Source organism: Lactuca serriola, chromosome 4 (assembly GCF_051521515.1).
Source record: "Lactuca serriola cultivar US96UC23 chromosome 4, Lser_US96UC23_V15, whole genome shotgun sequence".
Lineage (NCBI taxonomy): Eukaryota > Viridiplantae > Streptophyta > Magnoliopsida > Asterales > Asteraceae > Lactuca > Lactuca serriola.
In genome coordinates, this window is record NC_136411.1 from 24,944,307 (window position 1) to 24,964,858 (window position 20,552).

Here is a 20,552-nt window from a genome sequence, read left to right on the forward strand (position 1 = left end):
GTAAATGAGTGATCTGATTCAGGAAGAGGGGCAAGCTGGGGCCCCGGTATATTGGGCTGTTTAGAGTGATTGCGATAGTAGGCAGAGTAGCATATCGTCTGGAGCTACCTGCGGAGTTGAGCCAGATTCATGATACCTTCCACGTGTCTTAGTTGAGGAAGTGTATAGCCGACGAGTCGGCGGTAGTGCCTCTGGAGGATATTCAGGTGGATGCGGGCCTGAATTATGCCGAGAGACCAATCGCGATTCGGGATCAGAAGATCAAGGTTCTGAGGAACAAGGAAGTGCCATTGGTGCAGGTTCTGTGGCAGCATCGGAAGGGGTCCGAGCTGACGTGGGAGTCAGAGTCAGAGATGCAGAAGCAGCATCTGGAGTTGTTTTCGGTATAAGACTTCGGGGACAAAGTCTGGTTCTAGTGGGGGAGAATTGTAACACCCCGAAATTCAGGTTCAACCATTTAACCCTTCATCTTTTCCAAGTTGTCATATTAGGTCCCTTTATGTTAAGTTCCAAGTTTGTGAGTACGCTGGGCGTACAAGGAGTATGCTACGCGTACTCACGTGCTTATTTTGTATGCGGTTCCATCCAAGTACGCTGGGTGTACCTAAGGTTACGCCGGGCGTAACCGGCCCAGATTCAAAACCCTAATATGACTTGAGGGCTATAAAAGGAATGCGATGGTCTTGTCCTTCAACCACCATCTTTCAGAAAGAAACCCTAAGAGAGTATTTCCTTCGTTTTTAGCTTGAGAGTGAGTGTTCTAAGCTTCAAAGTGTCATTCCAAGGTGGTGAAAGAGAAGAGGAGACCATTGTGGAAGCTAGAAGTGGGTGGACAAGTGTAGACCTGAGGACTACAAAGTTTGGAGCTTCTTCCTGAGGTAAAAAGTTCAGATCTTGCCTTGTAGTTTGTGTGGTGTGCTTCTTGGACCAATTTCTAGGGTTTTTGGTCCCAAGATGGAGACTTTATGAGCAAATAGTCTCCATTGGCCTAGATCTATCATATTCCAGGACTATATGAGTTGTATGTTCATAAAAATGCAATCTTGGACATGAATGTTGAGCCATGCATGAGATCTAGACTTTTGGAGGAGAAAGGAAAGGTGTTAGAAGGTGTGGGGAACCTTTATAGCCATGCAAAGGCTTAAAGGTTTCGACTTTATGGATTAAGAAGTATTAAAATGGCCAGATCTAGAATATGGGGTTATGTCTTAATCGTTTAAGACATTAGAATGAGGAAGTAAGAAACTGGGATGTACGCTGGGTGTAATCCCAGTACGCGCCGCGTAGTGGGTCGCGTCCCCCGTTTCTGGAATGCAAGGGTACGCCCTGCGTACTGCTTGCTGTTGACTTTTGTTGACTTTTAGGGTTTTGGTCAACATGTCGACTTTCGAGTCAGGGAGGGGTGAAATGGTCTTTTACCCTTCTGTGGGATAGTGGAAAAGGGTGTAGCATAGCCTTGAAAGCCGTTAATAATTAGAATGATTATTTGTTGTGATTAGGCGGGACTAGGTCGTCATTTCAAGATTCAAAGATATCGAGCACGTGAGATTCTAGACATCATACGTGTTGAGTCTTCTCACTATACTATACCTGGAAAGGTACCTATGTGTGACCGGAAGGTCTGGTGTGCTATGAGATATATGCGTTACATGTTATGAGTTGTCTGTTTCGTATGCGCTATGTATGTGATATATATGCTATGTTTGATATGGGCCGGAAGGCATTATGATATCGACCGGAAGGTCAGGGAGTTATGGACCGGAAGGTCAACACGGGTAGGACCAGAAGGTTTACCGGGTTGGGACGGAAGTCCCCTGAGACACATTGACCGGAAGGTCGTGTGAAGTATGGCCTGGAAAGGCGTATGTTTGTAAGTGGTATTTTGGGGAACTCACTAAGCATTTATGCTTACAGTTGTTGTGTTATGTGTTTCAGGTACTAGCGAGGACCGTGGGAAGGCGCCGGCGTGACTCGTACACACTAGAGAGAGGATTAGATTTTTGTGATCTTGGGTTACGATATGTTTTGATAACTATTGTTGGATATTTTTGAAAATATTTTATATGAAAATGGTTGTTGAAAAATGAAAATTTTGTTTTGAAAATTACGTTGTTACACAAAGCTTCGCAGGACATCAAAGGCAAAGGAAAGATAATTTCGGAGCCTAAAGATTCTCTAAAAAAGATCTGAAACTAATCTTAAGCAAAAAGGGTGTTAAACAACAAATCCAGAATAACCAAAAGAACCCATCCACCAAGGATGCAAACTTAAAAGATAATATGATTACTGTTTCTTAAAATCACAAAGAATGATAACACAACCTTAATAAAACGAACATATTTGGTTGATCCTTCTATTTCATTTACTGTGAAAAACTCACGAGGGCTCAAATAACTTTGGGTTCCTAAATCTGCTTAACTTTCGCAGGTAATTCGATACGAGCAGTTTGACTCAGAATGGTACATCGATAGTGGCTGCTCACATCACATGACAGGTCGAAAGGAGGAATTGCGAGAGTACAGAGAATTGAAAGACGGTGGAAGAGTGAAGTTCAGAAATAACTCACTTTGAGAGATTAAAGGATATGGTATGATCACTAACGAAAAAATTTCTATTCGCAAAATGGCATATTTAAAGGGACTGCAACACAATCTTATAAGTGTTTCGCAGATAGTTGTTGGCACACGACTGAAGGTTTTGTTTGATGACGAAGGATTGGAAATCACTGAGAAAAAGACAAAGTCAGTGCTTTTAAAGTCAAAACGCAAAAGCGAAATGTACCCACTGAACATGAATCCTATCTGAGGGAAGCCTGCCATTTGCCTATTGACAAAAGCACCTACATATGATAGTTAGCTATGGCATCGAAGACTTTCGCACCTCAACTTCAAAGATATCAACAAACTTGTTCTTGGTGATTACGTGCGAGGGCTTCCTCTCTTAAAATACAACAAGGATCATGTCTGTGCTACATGTGAAATGAGGAAGCAAAGCCGGAAGATTCATCCAACTGTAGTGAATACGAAAGTCATTGAACCACATGAACTTTTGCACATCGACCTCTGTGATCCTTCTGTGATTGAAAGTATTGGTGGTAATACGTACATTCTCATTATTGTAATTAATTTTTTCGTTTCACTTGGGTTTATTTTCTTAAGCAGAAATCTGAAGCCACACCAAAGTTAAAAGACTTCATAAAGCAGATTGAGTTACAATTGCGAAAGCTGGTTCGCAACATTCGAAACGACAATGGGTTGAAATTCAAAAATCAAGTGTTTGAAGAATTTCTAACTGCGAAAGGAATAACTCACAACTTTCTGCTCTTTATACTCCACAACAGAACGTGGTCATTGAAAGGTGAAACCGATCACCGTGTCAAGCTGTGAGACCCATGCTTTCTTTTACGAATCTGCCTCTCTACTTTTGGGCCTATGCGATTGGAACTGCATGCTTCACCCAAAATTGTTCAATCCTCGATAAGCGATTTTCTGTCACTCCGTGTGAAATTATAAGCAAACGAAAACCTAACGTAAATTTTTTCCATGTGTTTGGTTCCAGGTGTTTCATCTTCAACTCTAAAGAACAAAGGAACAAATTCGATGTGAAAGCTGACGAAGGTATCTTCTTGGGATACTCGCTGACCTCCAAGGCATATAGGGTTCTCAACAAAAGATCCAATAAGATTGAAGAAACCTACTACGTCACATTCAATGCTAATTATTTAAAGAGGTTTCATAAAGCATCAATGTCAAACAAAGGAGATCTTTCCACAAGCGATTGCAACAACAACTATTGACAACGGTGAAGAATCATCTTTCTGAGAAACTCAGGCTCGTCTTCGCCATGCTTCACAGACTAGAAGGTGTTCCGAAATCAAGCTCTATTACGAAACAAGGTGGAGAAGGGATGACCTCAAAGAAAGAAAACCCCAAAACTTCTGTCAAGCACACTGTCAAAAGCGAATCTGAGCCTAAAGGCAAAGAAAAACTTTTCAGTGACGAGCCAATTATTGACAACAGTGAAGATGAAGAGCCAGATGAGAATGAGCGGAAATGAAGAAAGGAACATGAAGCTAAAATGGATGAGCATCAGAGAATAATTCGCATGGCTGAAGCGAAAGAGAAAGCTAAACGTGAAGCTCAGGTCACACTGGAAAGCCAAAAGCTTTTATTTCTAGAGTGGACTCTGAAGTGAATTCAAATTGAAGTTTTGGATATGCCGAGTCAATATTGGCTGCAATCGGTTGTGTCATTCGATCTTCAGAATACACAAGATTCGCAGTTGGACCTGCCAATAACTCCGAAAGCCTTCAGGTTTTGCTCCTTCGTGAAAGTTGTGAATGTCCCTTTCATAGATAGCGGCGAAATCATTTAATCTTCTCGTTTTATCTCAATCGTATGAAACCACAATACGAAAGGTGGAGTGCTAGCAAGATTACTGTAGTGAAGGTCGCTGATCCAATCGAAACCGACAGCTTCCCAAATGTGAAGTTCAAGGTTGTGAAAGGTTCTTCCAGTTAGGTCCACAAATTCACTCTTGCATATCTGCCTTGCCTCAATCCTTATGACTGGATCATGCTTTAATAATTATTGCTGAGAGATGGACAGAAGTATGAGCCCGTTATTGCTCAACTCAAAAAGATGTTGGTTTCGTTTATTCAAGAGGTAGGCAAGATGGATGTGTAAATTGTTGCCATTCTGCAAAGGAAGCCCTATGTTCTCCCTAAAGAAGTCCCATAAGATTTTGAGAAGTTGAATCCTGGGAAAATACACAAGGAAGGTTGTTATGTGGCATTTCAGATGCAAGAACAAAATGATGCAGACTTTCATAAGGTTTGCTTCTTCCTTCTTGATAAGCATCTATTCACTACTTCCTGCCAGGAGCATGTTTTGGACATGATCAACAAGTACAAGGGCAATAGAAAGGGCAACAAGAAGTGTTTCTCGGATATGATTCTATGGTATATCAAGGTTTGCAAGTTTCTGTTGAGTGTCGTTTTTAAAGTGCCGAAGCGAACTCAGCCTTGATAGACTCTCGCCTCAATTAATGCAAAGGGAGATATTGTTGGGTATATAGGTTGTGTCGTTGTGATTATTTATTTAGTTCTTTTTGTAACAGGGTTGGGCCTATCCACCCGTCATTTATTATTAGGGTTATAGTATTTAATGATGGGTTTTGGATATAAGAACTTTACCTATGTGCACATACAACCCTATAGCTTGGATCTAGGTTTCACTAATTGAACATGCAACATATCCAAGACTTTCATGGCTAGATCTAATGCAAACTAACAATTGAAACATATGAAAAACAGATCTAGAATAATACCTTGAGTTACTTGCTTGAAACCTTCTTCTTCTTGGAGCTTAGAGTCACAAATGTCACTCCTCTAATGGCTTACAAACACCAACTAGCAAGAAGATGATTTGAGAGAGATGAGGAAGAGGGAAATCGGCTCTAGGGTTACTCCAATCACAAGGGTGGCCGATTTCCTCAACCCTATGGGTCTATTTATACTGTGAGCTCCTGGGGTTTCACCTTAAAACCCTAATTGGATAACTTAGCCTCAAATCAATCCAAATCCTCTTCTAGATAGGGCCTTGGACGATTTTTAGGTGATCCACATCCCTAAAATCGTCCAACCCATATCCATAAGGTTCTTGGCTCAAAATACAACATTCATACATTTGACAGTTTATACCCCTTTATTCAATTAATCTCTTTAAGTCACCAAATTAATTCCTAATTAATTTATGACTTATATTAATCAAATAATATTATTATTCTTTTAACATATTATTCTTATAATACATTAATAATAATAATACTTCTCTCTAAATCATCCTATCAAGTTGCTATGGTGAAGGCAACCCAAAAGGACCATGCATAACCAGGTCAAGTATTTACCAAATATAGTTACAGCCTTAGACACTAATCCAATAGTCTCCCACTTGGATAAGTCTAGTAACTATAAACGCAAACACAATCTGATTAGCAATCGTAGCTCTCAAAGACGCTGTCAATTCTGATCTTATCAGTAACCTGTCCTTTAGATAAGGGATCATACAGTCCTCTGTTTTGATATCGTGCAGACGATTTCATGAGACATTGTCATACTCATTATCCAGCAACTATTTTCTAGATCTCAGATTTATTTGACATAGAACTTAATTGAACACACCAATTCATTCCTGACCGGGCCCGGCACATAAGTCAAATCAAATCATCGAGTGGTCGTGATATCGCTTTTACCCTCTTAGGATAAAAGTAACAGATAAACTTCGACTTATATGCATTTACTTATCAACTAACCAACTATACACAATAATGTGTTTTATGACATCAATTTACTGATGCCGTTTCGCATTATCAATGTACAACCAATTAGTAAATAATAAACCATATATCTAGGTTTTAAGAGCATATGATATTATCGTCTTGCGATCACTCCAAAGTGATTCCAACAAGTGTGGGTTTATTCCAATGCTCAAAACTTGTTAACAAACTCAATTATTCTGGAAGTCAAAACATGCAAAGTGAAACAATAGCTAAACAATTAACATAAGACAGTAACATTACTTATAAATAATACTCTTTTATTTAATCATCAAATGTCAATTACATTTATCTATTACACGTTTCTAATACTATCTAATCTAAACTAATATCATCCTTCAGCCCAATACTCCTAGCATGCTGCAAGTGCTTAACCCTACTCAGTCCCTTCGTAAGCGGATCTGCTGGGTTATCTTCTGATGATATCCTCTTAACCACGAAGTGTCCTTCTTCTACTCAATGCCTAATAAAGTGATATTTTCTGTCGATATGCCGAGATCTACCATGATACCTCGGTTCCTTGGTCAAGGCAACCGCTCCTTCATTATCACAGAAAATTTCCATGGGCTCCTTTATGGCAGGCACAACTCCAAGATCACCAATGAAGTTCTTCAACCATATTGTCTCCTTTGACGCTTCGCTCGCTGCAATGTACTCTGATTCGCGCATTGAATCAGCTACAGTTTCCTGTTTGGAACTTTTCCAAGTTACTGATCCTCCATTAAGGGTAAAGACCCATCCCGACTGCGAACGGTAGTTGTCCCTGTCGGTCTGGAAACTGGCGTCACTATACCCTCGCACCTTCAAGTCATCAATCCCTCCCAGGACTAGAAACCATTCCTTGGTCCTCCGAAGGTACTTAAGGATGTTCTTGACTGCAATCCAATGCGCTCTACCAGGATTCCCTTGATATCTACTGACCATGCTCAAAGCAAAGGCCACATCAGGACGAGTACAAGTTATAGCGTACATGATTGAGCCAACTGCGAAAGCGTAAGGTACTCGGCTTATCTCAGCTATCTCGGCTTCGGTACTCGGACTTTGAGTCTTACTCAACTTGCTATTACTCTGTATCGGTAGTTCTCCCTTCTTTGAGTTTTACATACTAAAACGTTTTAGTACCTTATCTAAGTAAGTATTCTGACTAAGTCCTATTAGTCTCTTACTTCTTTCTCTCACTATCCTTATTCCCAAAATATAGGAAGCCTCTCCGAGGTCCTTCATAGCGAAGCACTTCCCGAGCCAGGACTTTACCTCCTGTAGAGTTGGGACGTCGTTTCCTATGAGCAGTATGTCATCGACATACAAAACGAGAAAGCTAACTATGCTCCCACTGGCTTTGACATATACACATGATTCATCTTCGCTTCGTACAAATCCAAACTCTTTGACTTTCTCATCAAAGAAAAGATTCCATCTGCGAGACGCTTGTTTAAGTCCATAAATGGACTTCTCAAGCTTGCACACTCTATTTGGATGCTTCGGATCGACAAAACCTTTTGGTTGAGCCATGTAAACATCCTCATCCAGCATCCCATTAAGGAAAGCGGTCTTGACATCCATTTGCCATATTTGATAATCATGAAATGCAGCAATAGCTAGCATCACCCTAATAGATTTAATCTTCGCAACTGGTTAGAAGGTCTCATCATAGTCAACTCTGAGAGTTTGAGTAAATCCCTTCGCAACCAATTATGCCTTGTACGTGTGCATATTCCCATCCATGTCGGTCTTCTTCTTGAAGATTCATTTGCACCCAACCGTTTTACGTCTGGGCACATTGTCAACCAAATTCCAAACTTGGTTGTCATACATGGACTGAATCTTGCTGTCCATTGCCTCTTTCCATTTTGTAGACTCTGGGCCTGCCATGGCTTCCTTATAGCAATTAGGTTCATCTAGATTTATTATTGTACTATCACTAATATACGTGTCCCTTTCGGTAGTAATATGAAAACCATACAATTGGGGTTGAACTCTAACTCTTTCGGAACGTCTAAGAGGTAATGACTCGTCAATTGGTTCAACTGGAGCTTCCTCCTCGGGTTGAGCGCCAACGGTAGAGGTTCCTTCATTACTCGGCTCTTGAATCTCTTCAAGATCGATTTGCCTCCCGCTTTCTCCTTGGCTTATGAGTTCTCTCTCTTGGAAAACCCCTCTCCTCGCAACGAAGACAACATTGTCACTCAGTCTATAGAAGAGGTATTCAAAGGATTTCTGTGGGTAGCCGATGAAAATATATCGCTCACTACGAGGTTCAAGCTTGTCACGAGTTTCTCGTCTTACGAAAACTTCACAACCCCAAACCTTGATATGTGCCAACGAGGGAGCTTTCCCTGTCCACATCTCGTGAGGTGTTTTGGCAACCTTATTTGTAGGGACTCGGTTAAGGATATGGGCGACAGTCTCTAAGGCATACCCACAAAATGAGATAGGTATAGAAGCACGACTCATCATAGAACGAACCATGTCCAACAAGGTTCTGCCACACCATTTAACTGCGGTGTCCTAGGTGGCGTCAATTGCGAAACTATTCCACATTCCTTAAGATAGTCGTGGAATTCAAGACTTAGGTACTCTCCTCCTCGATCGGATCGAAGCATCTTGATTTTCCTGCCCAATTGATTCTCCACTTCATTCTTGAACTCTTTGAACTTTTCAAACCTTTCTGACTTGTGCTTGATTAAGTAAATATACCCATATCTACTATAATCATCGGTGAAAGTCACGTAGAAGCGGTTTCCATCCTTTGTGGTGGATCTAAAGGGCCCACATACATCGGTATGTATGAGATCCAATAAACCCACACCCCTTTCACAAGTGCCAGTGAAGGGTGACTTGCTTATCTTTCCAAGTAAACAAGATTTGCACGTGTCATCTTCCCTAAGGTCGAATGACTCCAACACTCCATCCTTTTGGAGTTGGGCTATGCGCTTCTTGTTGACATGTCCAAGACGACAATGCCACAAAGATGCTTTATCCATACTACTGGAAGAATCTATACACAACACATCATTTCCTAGGTTATCTACAACCATAACAGTTTCATAAATTCCATTACAAGGCATTGCTTCAAAGTATAAAACACCATTTAGATAAGCATAAATAGAACCATTCATATTATTAAACGAATATCTAAATCCTTCTCTAAACAAACCATGAAATGAAATGATGTTTCTTGCCATATCTGGCGAGTAGCAAAAATTGTTTAAATCTAGACCTAATCCATTACTAAGCACTAAAGGATACACTCCAATCTTGGTGACAGGCGACGATCTTCTGTTTCCCATGATTAGATTTATTCTTCCTTGCTCCACATCTCTATCTCTTCTTAGTCCCTGCAAATCAGAACAAATGTAGTAACCACATCCTGTATCAAGAACCCAAGAAATAGTATGAGATGAATTAGATTTAATTGTGTATATACCTGCAAAAGATGGCTTGATCTTTCCATGCTTGATGGCTTGCAGATATTCCGGGCAACTTCTCTTCCAATGCCCTATCTTGTGGCAATGATGGCACTCTGCCTCCTTCGGGTTAGGTTTGGGCTTAGCGGGATCAACTTTGGTCCCACTAGAAGAGGAACCATCTTGGGACTTTCCCTTGCAGTGGTTCTTTGATGGAGCCTTCCTCTTCTTGCCCCTTCCCTACCCTATAGCCAAAACAGGAGCAGCGGTTGGTGCGGGAGTTGGTGCAACAGACTTGTCCTTTAGGTTGCTCTCAGCAGTCCTTAGCAGTCCTTGGAGTTTGCTTAGGGTGACCTTGTAACGTCCCAAAAATACGAGCCAAAAATTTCATTTTTAAAACATACCATTTGCAAAACATTATAAATAAAACATTCACGGATCATGACATTTCATAAAAGATGTTGTTTGTCTGGAAAACATTTCGTAAAACATAATACTATCAGAGTACAAAACCCCAGGAGGATCCCATAGTGCGGAATACAAAGCGTTTGTGTGATGTACCGCTACCGTGCCGGCTCCTTCCCCTTCGAAGAAGAGGTACCTGAAACCAAAACTGAAAACTGTAAGCACAAAACTTAGTGAGTTCCCCCATATTACCACATACCATACAATTATATATCATACACATTGTCGGACAATTCTGGGGTGCCCGACCTACCCGGTACGACCATTCTGGGGTGCCGACCTACCCTTGTCAAGCCGTTCTGGGGTACTGACTACCCATGTCAAGCCATTCTTGGGTGCTGACTACCCATCGGTCCTAACAACCGATCCTCGGGGACTATTTCACCCCCTACTGCTACTATCACATATATCATAACATAACATATTATCAGACATATCCGGGGTGTCCGATCTACCCTTCGGTCCTAACGAATGAACTTGGGGACTATTCCCCTCCTACTACCGCTATCACATATAACATATCATGCCAACATATAAACATATCATCACATACTGTCAGACATATCTGGGGTGTCTGACCTACCCTATGGTCCTAACAACCGAACTCTACTACTATCACATATACATATCATGCTAGCATATAACATATCAGGTAGTAGCAAACCTAGATGATATCACAAAGACAATCATCTAACATACAACTCCTACTGGTGGGTCGACATTGTGGCCGTAGACCCACCGCTACTGGAAGGTAACTCACCTCAAAGTAGTTGCTGATCTGTGTGGGAACTGACTGTCTTCTGTTGCTGCCGCTCCGGAAATCCTCCGGCTATAATTCCCACAAAACCCTTAGTCAAATACTGCTAACCGACCTCAGGGTAAAATGACCATTTACCCCTTACCAATCAAGAGTCAAAGTCAAAGTCAACTGCCAGTTGGCCCGACTCGCCGAGTTGACTTGCCAACTCGCCGAGTCCCTATCCCTTTGTCCGACCATAAACCCGTCTCTACTCGTCGTGTTAAGCATTGAATCGACGAGTCCTCCTTCTAAACTAAAGGCCAATAGTCCTTCATTCTACTCGCCGAGTTGTATGAACAACTCGCCGAGTTCATCTTCATTCGAAGAACACTCTATGCTGAGACTCGCCGAGCTGTATGAACAACTCGCCGAGTCTGTTCTTGAGGCAAGAAGATTGCCTTGAACTAAGTTATACCTCAAGGAAATCACTGAGATAGCACAAATATGCCTGGACTCCTTCTTCTCTTCTTGATCTACTCTCCTTCCCTCTCCAAATCTTCAAGAAAACACACCAAAATGCTTCAAACTCACAAGGAACAAGGCTTGAACGAAGTATAGAGCTCTGAGGGTGAAGGGGGCGAGCTTGGGGGCGGATAAGAGGGTTTAAATAGGGTGCAAAACCTTGAAATTTAGGGTTTCATCAGACAGCGGGGACTCGCCGTGTCCAGAATATGGACTCGTCAAGTCGCCAACTTAAACATGTTCCGGATCCTGTCTCTACTCGGCGAGTCGGACCTACAACTCGCCGAGTCCAAGGCTAAAAATGAAAAACACTAAGATAAATTTTATGTACCAGGAACCAGGTGCTACAAATCTCCCCCACTTATTTTAGACTTCGTCCTCGAAGTCTGCTGCTCGATCCTGAAACAGCTCGGGGTAATGCTCCATCATTTCTTCCACTGGCTCCCAAGTCCACTCTGACCCCTTTCGGTGCTGCCACTGCACCTTCACTAATTCCACCCTCCTGTTCCTTAGATCCTTCGACTTCCGGTCGAGGATTGCGACTGGGCGCTCAATGTAATTCAGGCTGTCATCAACCTGTATATCCTCTAACGGCACCACCGCTGAATCGTCCACGAGGCACTTCCGCAGCCGGGAGCCATGGAAGGTGCTGTGGATCTGACTGAGCTCGGCTGGCAGATCTAGCCTATATGCCACCTTGCCCACTTGGGCTACAACCCTGAACGGACCAATGTATCTCGGGCCCAACTTGCCCCGCTTCCTGAATCGAATGACGCCTTTCCAAGGTGACACCTTCAGGAGAACCATATCCCCGACCTGGAATTCCAGGTCTGATCGACGCTTGTCGGCGTAAGTTTTCTGCCGACTCTGCGCAGTCTAAAGCCTGCTTCGAACCTGCTGGATCCTCTCGGTCGTCTTGAGCACCACCTCGGTGCTCCCCATGACCCTTTGGCCAACTTCACCCCAACATATCGGGGTCCTGCACCTCCGTCCATACAACATCTCGAATGGGGGACGGTCAATACTCGCGTGGTAGTTGTTGTTGTATGAGAACTCAGCTAAAGGAAGATAGGTATCCCAACTACCACCTGTTGGGCTGAAGTTTTATTTTGATGTTGCGTCTTTTGGACTCGTTAGTTTAGCCATGTATTCTCCGGTTTGGGCCTGTCCAACCGAGAGCCTTTTATGTATTGTATATAAGTTAATGCTTGCATGCATATTAGGTTAACGATTTTAGAGAATTACGATAGAGAGCTTAACGATAGTAATTTCAAGGTTTTCTTTAATCGTTCTTGTAACCTACCAATCCTCTACAGTTGATGTTCTTAATCGAGCTCTTCTGAGGATTTTGTTTTAATCATTCGACTCGTTTGATTCAATATTGTCTTGTTCTTTTTGTTGCGTTCTTACTGTTTTTATATTCATATACATGTTCAAGATCTAATCGATCTTCATAGATTAAAGGTTGTTTTAATCCCATCAATTGGTATCAGAGCAGGAGGCTGTGTAATCGATACACATCTTTACTGTGAAAAAGATTTCCATTAGGGTTTTTCCGCAATTAATAATATTTATTGAACCGTCATCTCATTATTGACGTATCTTGATATTTATTGTTTTGCCCTAATCTGAGTTATTACAATTCTGATCTTTGAACAGGTTTTTACGATCATAATGGACGAGACGCAATCAAACCCTATTAATATTTCCAACAACATTGGTTCGACGACAAAGATTCCAATCTTATACACCCATGACTATGAAGTATGGGCGCATCACTTTGAAGACTACGTGATTGGATCGGAGGATAATGGGTACCTCATATGGGATGAAACGACCCAAAAATACGACCCAAAAATTTCGTTTTTCAACATAACCAAAAACCATAATGTGAGTGTCATATCATGAAACCATACATAATGCATCTCAAAATAATAATAACCCACGGTACGGAAAACTGTATCATATCCATGACATATAAAAATCAGGAACTAAATCAACCCCCAGGATGAAAGCTGAAGCTGTGGTGTGTGCAATGCCATCAACCCGAACTCCTCCCCCTGCTAGCGGAAGTACCTGAAACCAAAACTGAAACTGTAAGCACGAAGCTTAGTGAGCTCCCCCAAATTACCACATACCATACAATAATATATATATATATATATATATATATATATATATATATATATATATATATATATATATATATCAAGCACATACTGGGGCCTTGCCCCCCCCCCTTCCATCAGACCGAAGTCCGAAGCTGACTGACCGGGACCTTGTCCCCTACATCGGACCGCAATCTGAAGCTCACATCAGACCGAGTCTGAAGCTGACTGGGATCCTGTCCCCTACATCGAACCTGAGTCCGAAGCTGACATCGAACCGGAGTCCGAAGCTGACCGGGACCTTGTCCCCTACATCGGACCTGAGTCCGAAGCTGACATCGAACCGGAGTCCGAAGCTGACCGGGACCTTGTCCCCTACATCGAACCTGAGTCCGAAGCTAACTGATCATAACATAAGTATCACTTAGCATGAACACACATAATCCTGTCTGAGCCACGAAGGCTTCAAACATGCTAACTACTGCGTCGGATAAAGATCTGGTTACTACTGCTAGCTAAACGGGCCGGCATTGTGGCCTTAGACCCGCTCCTACTGAAAAGGAACTCACCTCGTAAACTGGCGTCTGAGTGTGTCTCTGAAAGCTACCGGCTGCTGCTCCTGAATCTCCTCGGCTACAAGCCCATGAACACACTCAATCAAATACTAAACACTGCACTTGGGGTAAAATGACTCTTTTACCCTTGGTCAAAGTCAACTTACTTTTGGGGCTGACTCGCCGAGTTGGGCCACCCAACTCGCCGAGTCCTACTCTCACTTCTCAGTTCTACACACTGCTACTCGTCGAGTGTGGCATCGACTCGACGAGTACCCTCTTGGTCCAAGAACTCAGACAATCTTCATCCGACTCGCCGAGCCGTATGAACAAACTCGACGAGTTGTTCATGATCCTAAGAAGATTGCCTTGGACTCGCCGAGTTGTATGAACAACTCGCCGAGTCCCTCCATCACTGAGTCTACCCTCAACTCGCTGAGTCCACTCTCTAACTCACTGGATTCACTCGACACAGATCAAAATGAAGGACTCGGGAACTCGCGACCCAACTCGCCGAGTCGTTCTTCCCGACTCGCCGAGTTGCCGCCATGCAACTGATTTTTACTCGATTTTGTTTGAATCCAACACATACAATTGATAGATCTGAGTCCAATAAGCTGATTTACCACGTAAAGTTTCCAACTTTACGTGCACAACCTCATGAATAAGGGAAATAAGGCTAAAAGATGTATAAAATGGGTAGATCTATGATTAATATGCAAAGTAACTCCAAAAAGACAGTAGATCTGGGCTCTACAACACCCCAACATTCAGATCCAAAGGTATTTCGACTTATTAAGACATTCATGCAAACATAAGGCTTGGAACAATCATCAAATAGCTCTTAGAAGAGCTCTAATGGAAGTTTAAAGCATATAACAAGAAGGGAACTCCGAAAATACCTCAATAAACTCATATTTGCCCTTGGATCTTTGCACTACAACTCGTTTCCTTGCTTCTTTCTTCTTCTCCTTCTTCACACCTTCACAAAATGGCACCAAATCACTTATAAGCTCTCAAGGGAGGATTAGGGTTTTCTCACTGCGTTCTCAGGGTGAGGGAGGCGAGAATGGGGCTATAAGGTGGTTTAAATAGTGGGCAACCCGGGGATTTAGGGTTTCACCCAGACGGATGGACTCGCCGAGTCCAGGATATGGACTCGCCGAGTCCCCGGCTCACGCGTGCTCGCAGCCGCGACCCTACTCGGCGAGTCAGGCTATGAACTCGCCGAGTTCCTCTTGCAAAACTTACAACAATTACCAAGGAATTAACATACCGGAAACGGGTCGTTACAATTCTCCCCCACTTGTCTCAGACTTCGTCCTCAAAGTCTGCTACGGCTGGATCTGCAAATAACTCTGGGTAGTGCTCTCTCATCTCCTCCTCAGCCTCCCACGTCCACTCAGACCCCTTCCGGTGCTGCCACTGCACCTTTACTAACTGAATTTCCTTGTTCCTCAAGGCCTTGGTCTTCCGGTCCAGAATTGCGACCGGTCTCTCAATATAATTCAGGCTGCTATCAACCTGAATATCCTCTAGGGGAACGACTGCTGACTCATCCACCAGACACTTTCTCAGCTGAGACACATGGAACGTGCTATGGATCTGACTAAGCTCCTTAGGAAGATCTAACCGATAAGCAACCCGACCCACCCGGGCCAAAACCCTGAAAGGACCAATAAATCTGGGGCCCAACTTGCCCCTCTTCCGGAACCTGATGACACCCTTCCAAGGTGAGACTTTCAGAAGGACCATATCTCCCACCTGGAACTCCAAGTCCGAACACCTCCTATCGGCGTAGCTCTTCTGCCGACTCTGAGCAGTCTGCAGTCTACTACGGACCTGCTGGATCAACTCAGTCGTCTTGAGCACCACCTCCGTGCTCCCGATGACCCGCTGACCGACCTCGCCCCAACAAATCGGGGTCCTACACTTCCTCCCATACAACATCTCAAAGGGAGGTCGATCAATGCTCGCATGATAACTGTTGTTATACGAGAATTCCGCTAACGGAAGATACGTATCCCAACTGCCACCGAAATCTAGGACACATGCCCTAAGCATGTCCTCGAGAGTCTGAATCGTCCTCTCGCTCTGCCCATCTGTCTAAGGGTGGAAAGCGGTGCTGAAATGGAGACGAGTACCCATCTCGTCGTGGAACCGCTTCCAAAATCTGGATGTGAAACGGACATCTCGGTCAGACACCACTGATACCGGCACTCCATGACGTGCCACGATCTCACGCACATAGATATCGGCTAACTTCTCCGCCGATATACTCTCCTGGATCGGGATAAAATGGGCACTCTTCGTCAACCGATCCACTACTACCCATATCGAGTCCACTCCACGTGCGGTCCGGGGAAGCTTGGTGACAAAATCCATGGTAATGTCCTCCCATTTCCACACGGGAATGTCTAACGGCTGCATCCTGCCGTGAGGTCTCTGGTGCTCCGCCTTGACCTTCCGGCAGGTCAGGCATCTCTCGACGTACCAGGCGACGTCCCGCTTCATGCAGGGCCACCAATAATCGGGTCGAAGATCTCGGTACATCTTTGTCGCTCCTGGGTGGATAGAAAATCGAGACTTATGACCCTCGTCCATCAATACCTGCCGTACCCCACCCCAGTACGGTACCCATACTCTACCATGAAGCGTCAACAAACCCCGACTGTCGTAATCAAAAGAAGCTACTCGGCCCACGATCCTCTCACACTTCTGTCTCTCCTCCTTGAGGCCCTCTACCTGAGCCTCCTTGATCCGCTCCAACAACGGAGTGATCACTGTCATCCTCAAACATAGATCCCTGATAGGGGCCGCCGACACCTTGCGGCTCAGGGCATCGGCCACCACATTGGCCTTCCCTGGATGGTATAGGATCTCACAGTCGTAATCCTTTAGCACATCCAACCACCTCCTCTGCCTCATATTCAGACTCGGCTGATCCATAAGATACCTCAAACTCTTGTGATCCGTGTAAATAGTACAACGGACCCCATAAAGGTAATGCCTCCAAATCTTGAGGGCAAACACAACTGCCCCCAGCTCCAAATCATGGGTAGGATAATTAGCCTCGTGAGGCTTCAACTGTCTCGAGGCATAAGCTATCACATGGCCTCGCTGCATCAGAACTGCTCCCAAACCTGTGATCGAGGCATCACAATAGACTACAAAGTCCTCTACTCCCTCTGGCAAGGTAAGGATCGGAGCCTCGCACAATCTCTGCCTGAGGGTCTCGAATGCTGTCTGCTGCTCCGGACCCCAACGAAATACCACCGACTTCTTGGTCAGTCGGGTGAGCGGCACTACTATCTTGGAGAAATCCTGAATAAATCTCCGATAATACCCTGCCAACCCTAGGAAGCTCCGAATCTCAGATGGAGACTTCGGGACCTCCCACTGCATCACGGCCTCTATCTTGGCCGGATCTACCAGAATACCCTTCTGGTTGACGAGGTGATCAAGGAACTGCACCTCGCGCAACCAAAACTCACATTTGGAGAACTTTGCGAAAAGTCTTTCCTTCCTCAAAACCTCCAGCACCTCCCGTAGGTGCTCCTCGTGCTGCTCCTGCGTCTTGGAATATACCAAGATGTCATCTATGAACACTATCACTGACCGATCCAACATCGGTCTACACACGCGGTTCATGAGATCCATGAACGCGGCTGGAGCATTGGTGAGCCCAAATGGCATCACCACAAACTCGTAATGACCATACCTGGTCCTGAAAGCAGTCTTCTGTACATCCTCATCTCTAACCCGCATCTGATGATACCCGGAGCGTAGATCAATCTTGGAGAACCAAGACGCTCCCTGAAGCTGATCAAACAAATCATCTATCCTCGGGAGTGGGTAACGGTTCTTCACCGTTACCTTATTCAACTCCCGATAATCAATACACATACGATGCGACCCATCCTTCTTTCTCACAAACAGGATCGGCGCTCCCCAAGGCGAACTGCTCGGCCGAATGAAACCCTTGTCTAACAGCTCCTGCAGCTGTGTAGACAACTCCTGCATCTCAGGGGGAGCTAGTCGATACGGTGCCTTGGCTATCGGAGCCGCACCAGGGACGAGGTCGTTCCTGAACTCAACCTGTCTCTCAGGAGGTATCCCCGGCAAATCCTCAGGAAACACGTCCGGGTAGTCTCGAACAATAGGAACATCATCCACTGTCGACTTGCCCTTTCCCCGGGCATCCAAAACGTAGGCTACAAAACCGGCGCAACCCTGCTGAACATAGCGCCTCGCCCTTGCGGCGGAACAAAAGGTCGGTCCTCGCTGTGGCCTCTCGCCCTGAATCACCAACTCTCCCCCACTGGGAGTGCGAACCCTCACTAGCTGAAGCTCGCAATCAATCACCGCCCCATTGGGGCTTAGCCAATCCATACCCACAATAACCTTATTCCCTCGCAGGGGAATAGGTACCAGATCCACTGAAAACTGCTCATCAAATAACTGAAGAGAACACCCTCTGTGCACTCTGCCGACCCTCACGGTCCTATCATCCGCTATCTCAACCTCTAATGGACAATCCAGCTCCCCTGGAGCCCTACTGAACCTCTTGCTAAGCGCAAGAGATACGAATGATCGGGTAGCCCCGAATCGAATAATACCATAGCAGAGATGCCGTTCACCGAGAACGACCCTAAATAAAACATACAATCATAAGCAATATTCAATCAATAATAATAAAGAGATAAAGGGAAGATACATACCCGTCACCACATCAGGAGTCGCTCGCGCCTCCTCTGCTGTCATCTGAAACGCCCTACTCTTCGCCACTGGCGCATCAGCTCGGCCCTGCCGGCCATCTGTAATCCTCAAGGTAGCAGGGGCAGGTGCAGCCACCTTCCCTGCTGAAGCTAAACTCGGACACTGGGACTTTTTATGTCCCCTCTGATTGCACTGAAAGCAAATCAGATCTGATGCTGCGACGGCAGTAGCAGGGGCCGTGCAATCCCTACTCAAATGCCCAATCCGACCGCACTTGAAGCAGCCGGAACTCCCTGCCTTGCACGCTCCTTCGTGCATCTTCCCACACCTACCACATCGACCGTGGCTCGGCTGTCCCCTGGACCTGTGATCTGAAACCCTGGGCTTTTTGCCCGAACCGCCTGAACCCGAAACCGCCTCCGGTTTCCTCTTCTTCTCCATCTCAAGATCAATCTCCCTCTCCCGAGCTCTAGCAATCATATCTTCCAGCGTTTTACAGCTGGACCGGCTCACAAACTGGCGGATATCACTCCGCAACATCTCATGATAACGGGACTTCTTCATTTCCTCATCGGCTACATACTGAGGAACGAGAAGAGCCCTCTCCCTGAACTTGGCGGTGATCTCCGCCACTGTCTCTGTAGTCTGGGTGAGGTCCTGAAACTCCCTAGCTAGCTGTTGCACCTCAATGACCGGTGCAAACTCCGCCCTGAACCTGGTAGAGAAATCAGCCCAGGTCATGGCGTCCAATGCTGCATCATCCCCGATGGCATGCCCGACCTCCTCCCACCAATCTCGTGCCCTGTCCTTCAGAAGACAGGACGCCAATCTGACCTTGTCCCCCTCGGGACATCTGCTAGTGCGGAAAGCGTTGGCCACATCCGCCAACCATCTGCTGCTCGCTATGGGGTCTCGCGCCCCATGATAGTCCGGAGCTCCACATGCCCTGAACTCCCTGAAAGTAAGGGTGCGCGACCCCATCATGGCCGCCACCTCGGCACGGAAGGTGCCCAATCTCTCATCCATCAACTCTAGAATCCCCTCCTTAATCGAACCGAAGATCACATGAGTCTGCTCTATAATGATGCGCGTAATCTCCGAAGAAAGAAACTCTCGGGTCTGCTCATCCATGCGCTCATCCCCCGAACCTGAACCTGATCCCTCCCCGGCACCTCCGCTGCCGGCTGCTGGTCTCGAACGCAGAACCACCATTCTGAAACACATCACAACTACATCAGAAAACAGAAATATCTTGAGGGATCATTGATACTACAACTAGCTTCCTGGTCTTGTCTCAGCCTTTCTTGATTCGAGTACGGATCCTCTGCTTCCAGTAGTACGGGCCCATACTACCTTCCACATCTATCCGTACTTTCTTCAAGAACCGCCCTGACTCCACCAGTCACTTCTACTACTACTGATCTCTGCTACTCTCATCCTAGGCTTGCCCCAGGGAAACCTCAGACTCAACTCAACTAGTCCTCAGCTGCTGCAGGTCTCCTTATAATGCTAATTAACCATCACCTGAACACCATCACATGTGACGAAGATCAGATAATCCTTCAAGTAAAAGACCCGTCCCTATAACGGTTGGACTCAAACAAGAGCTGCGCAATAGGGCCAGTTCCAGCACTCTGGGATTATTTAACCCTGATCACATGTGGTGTAACGTGTTCACCTAATGGCTAACTTCCATCACTCA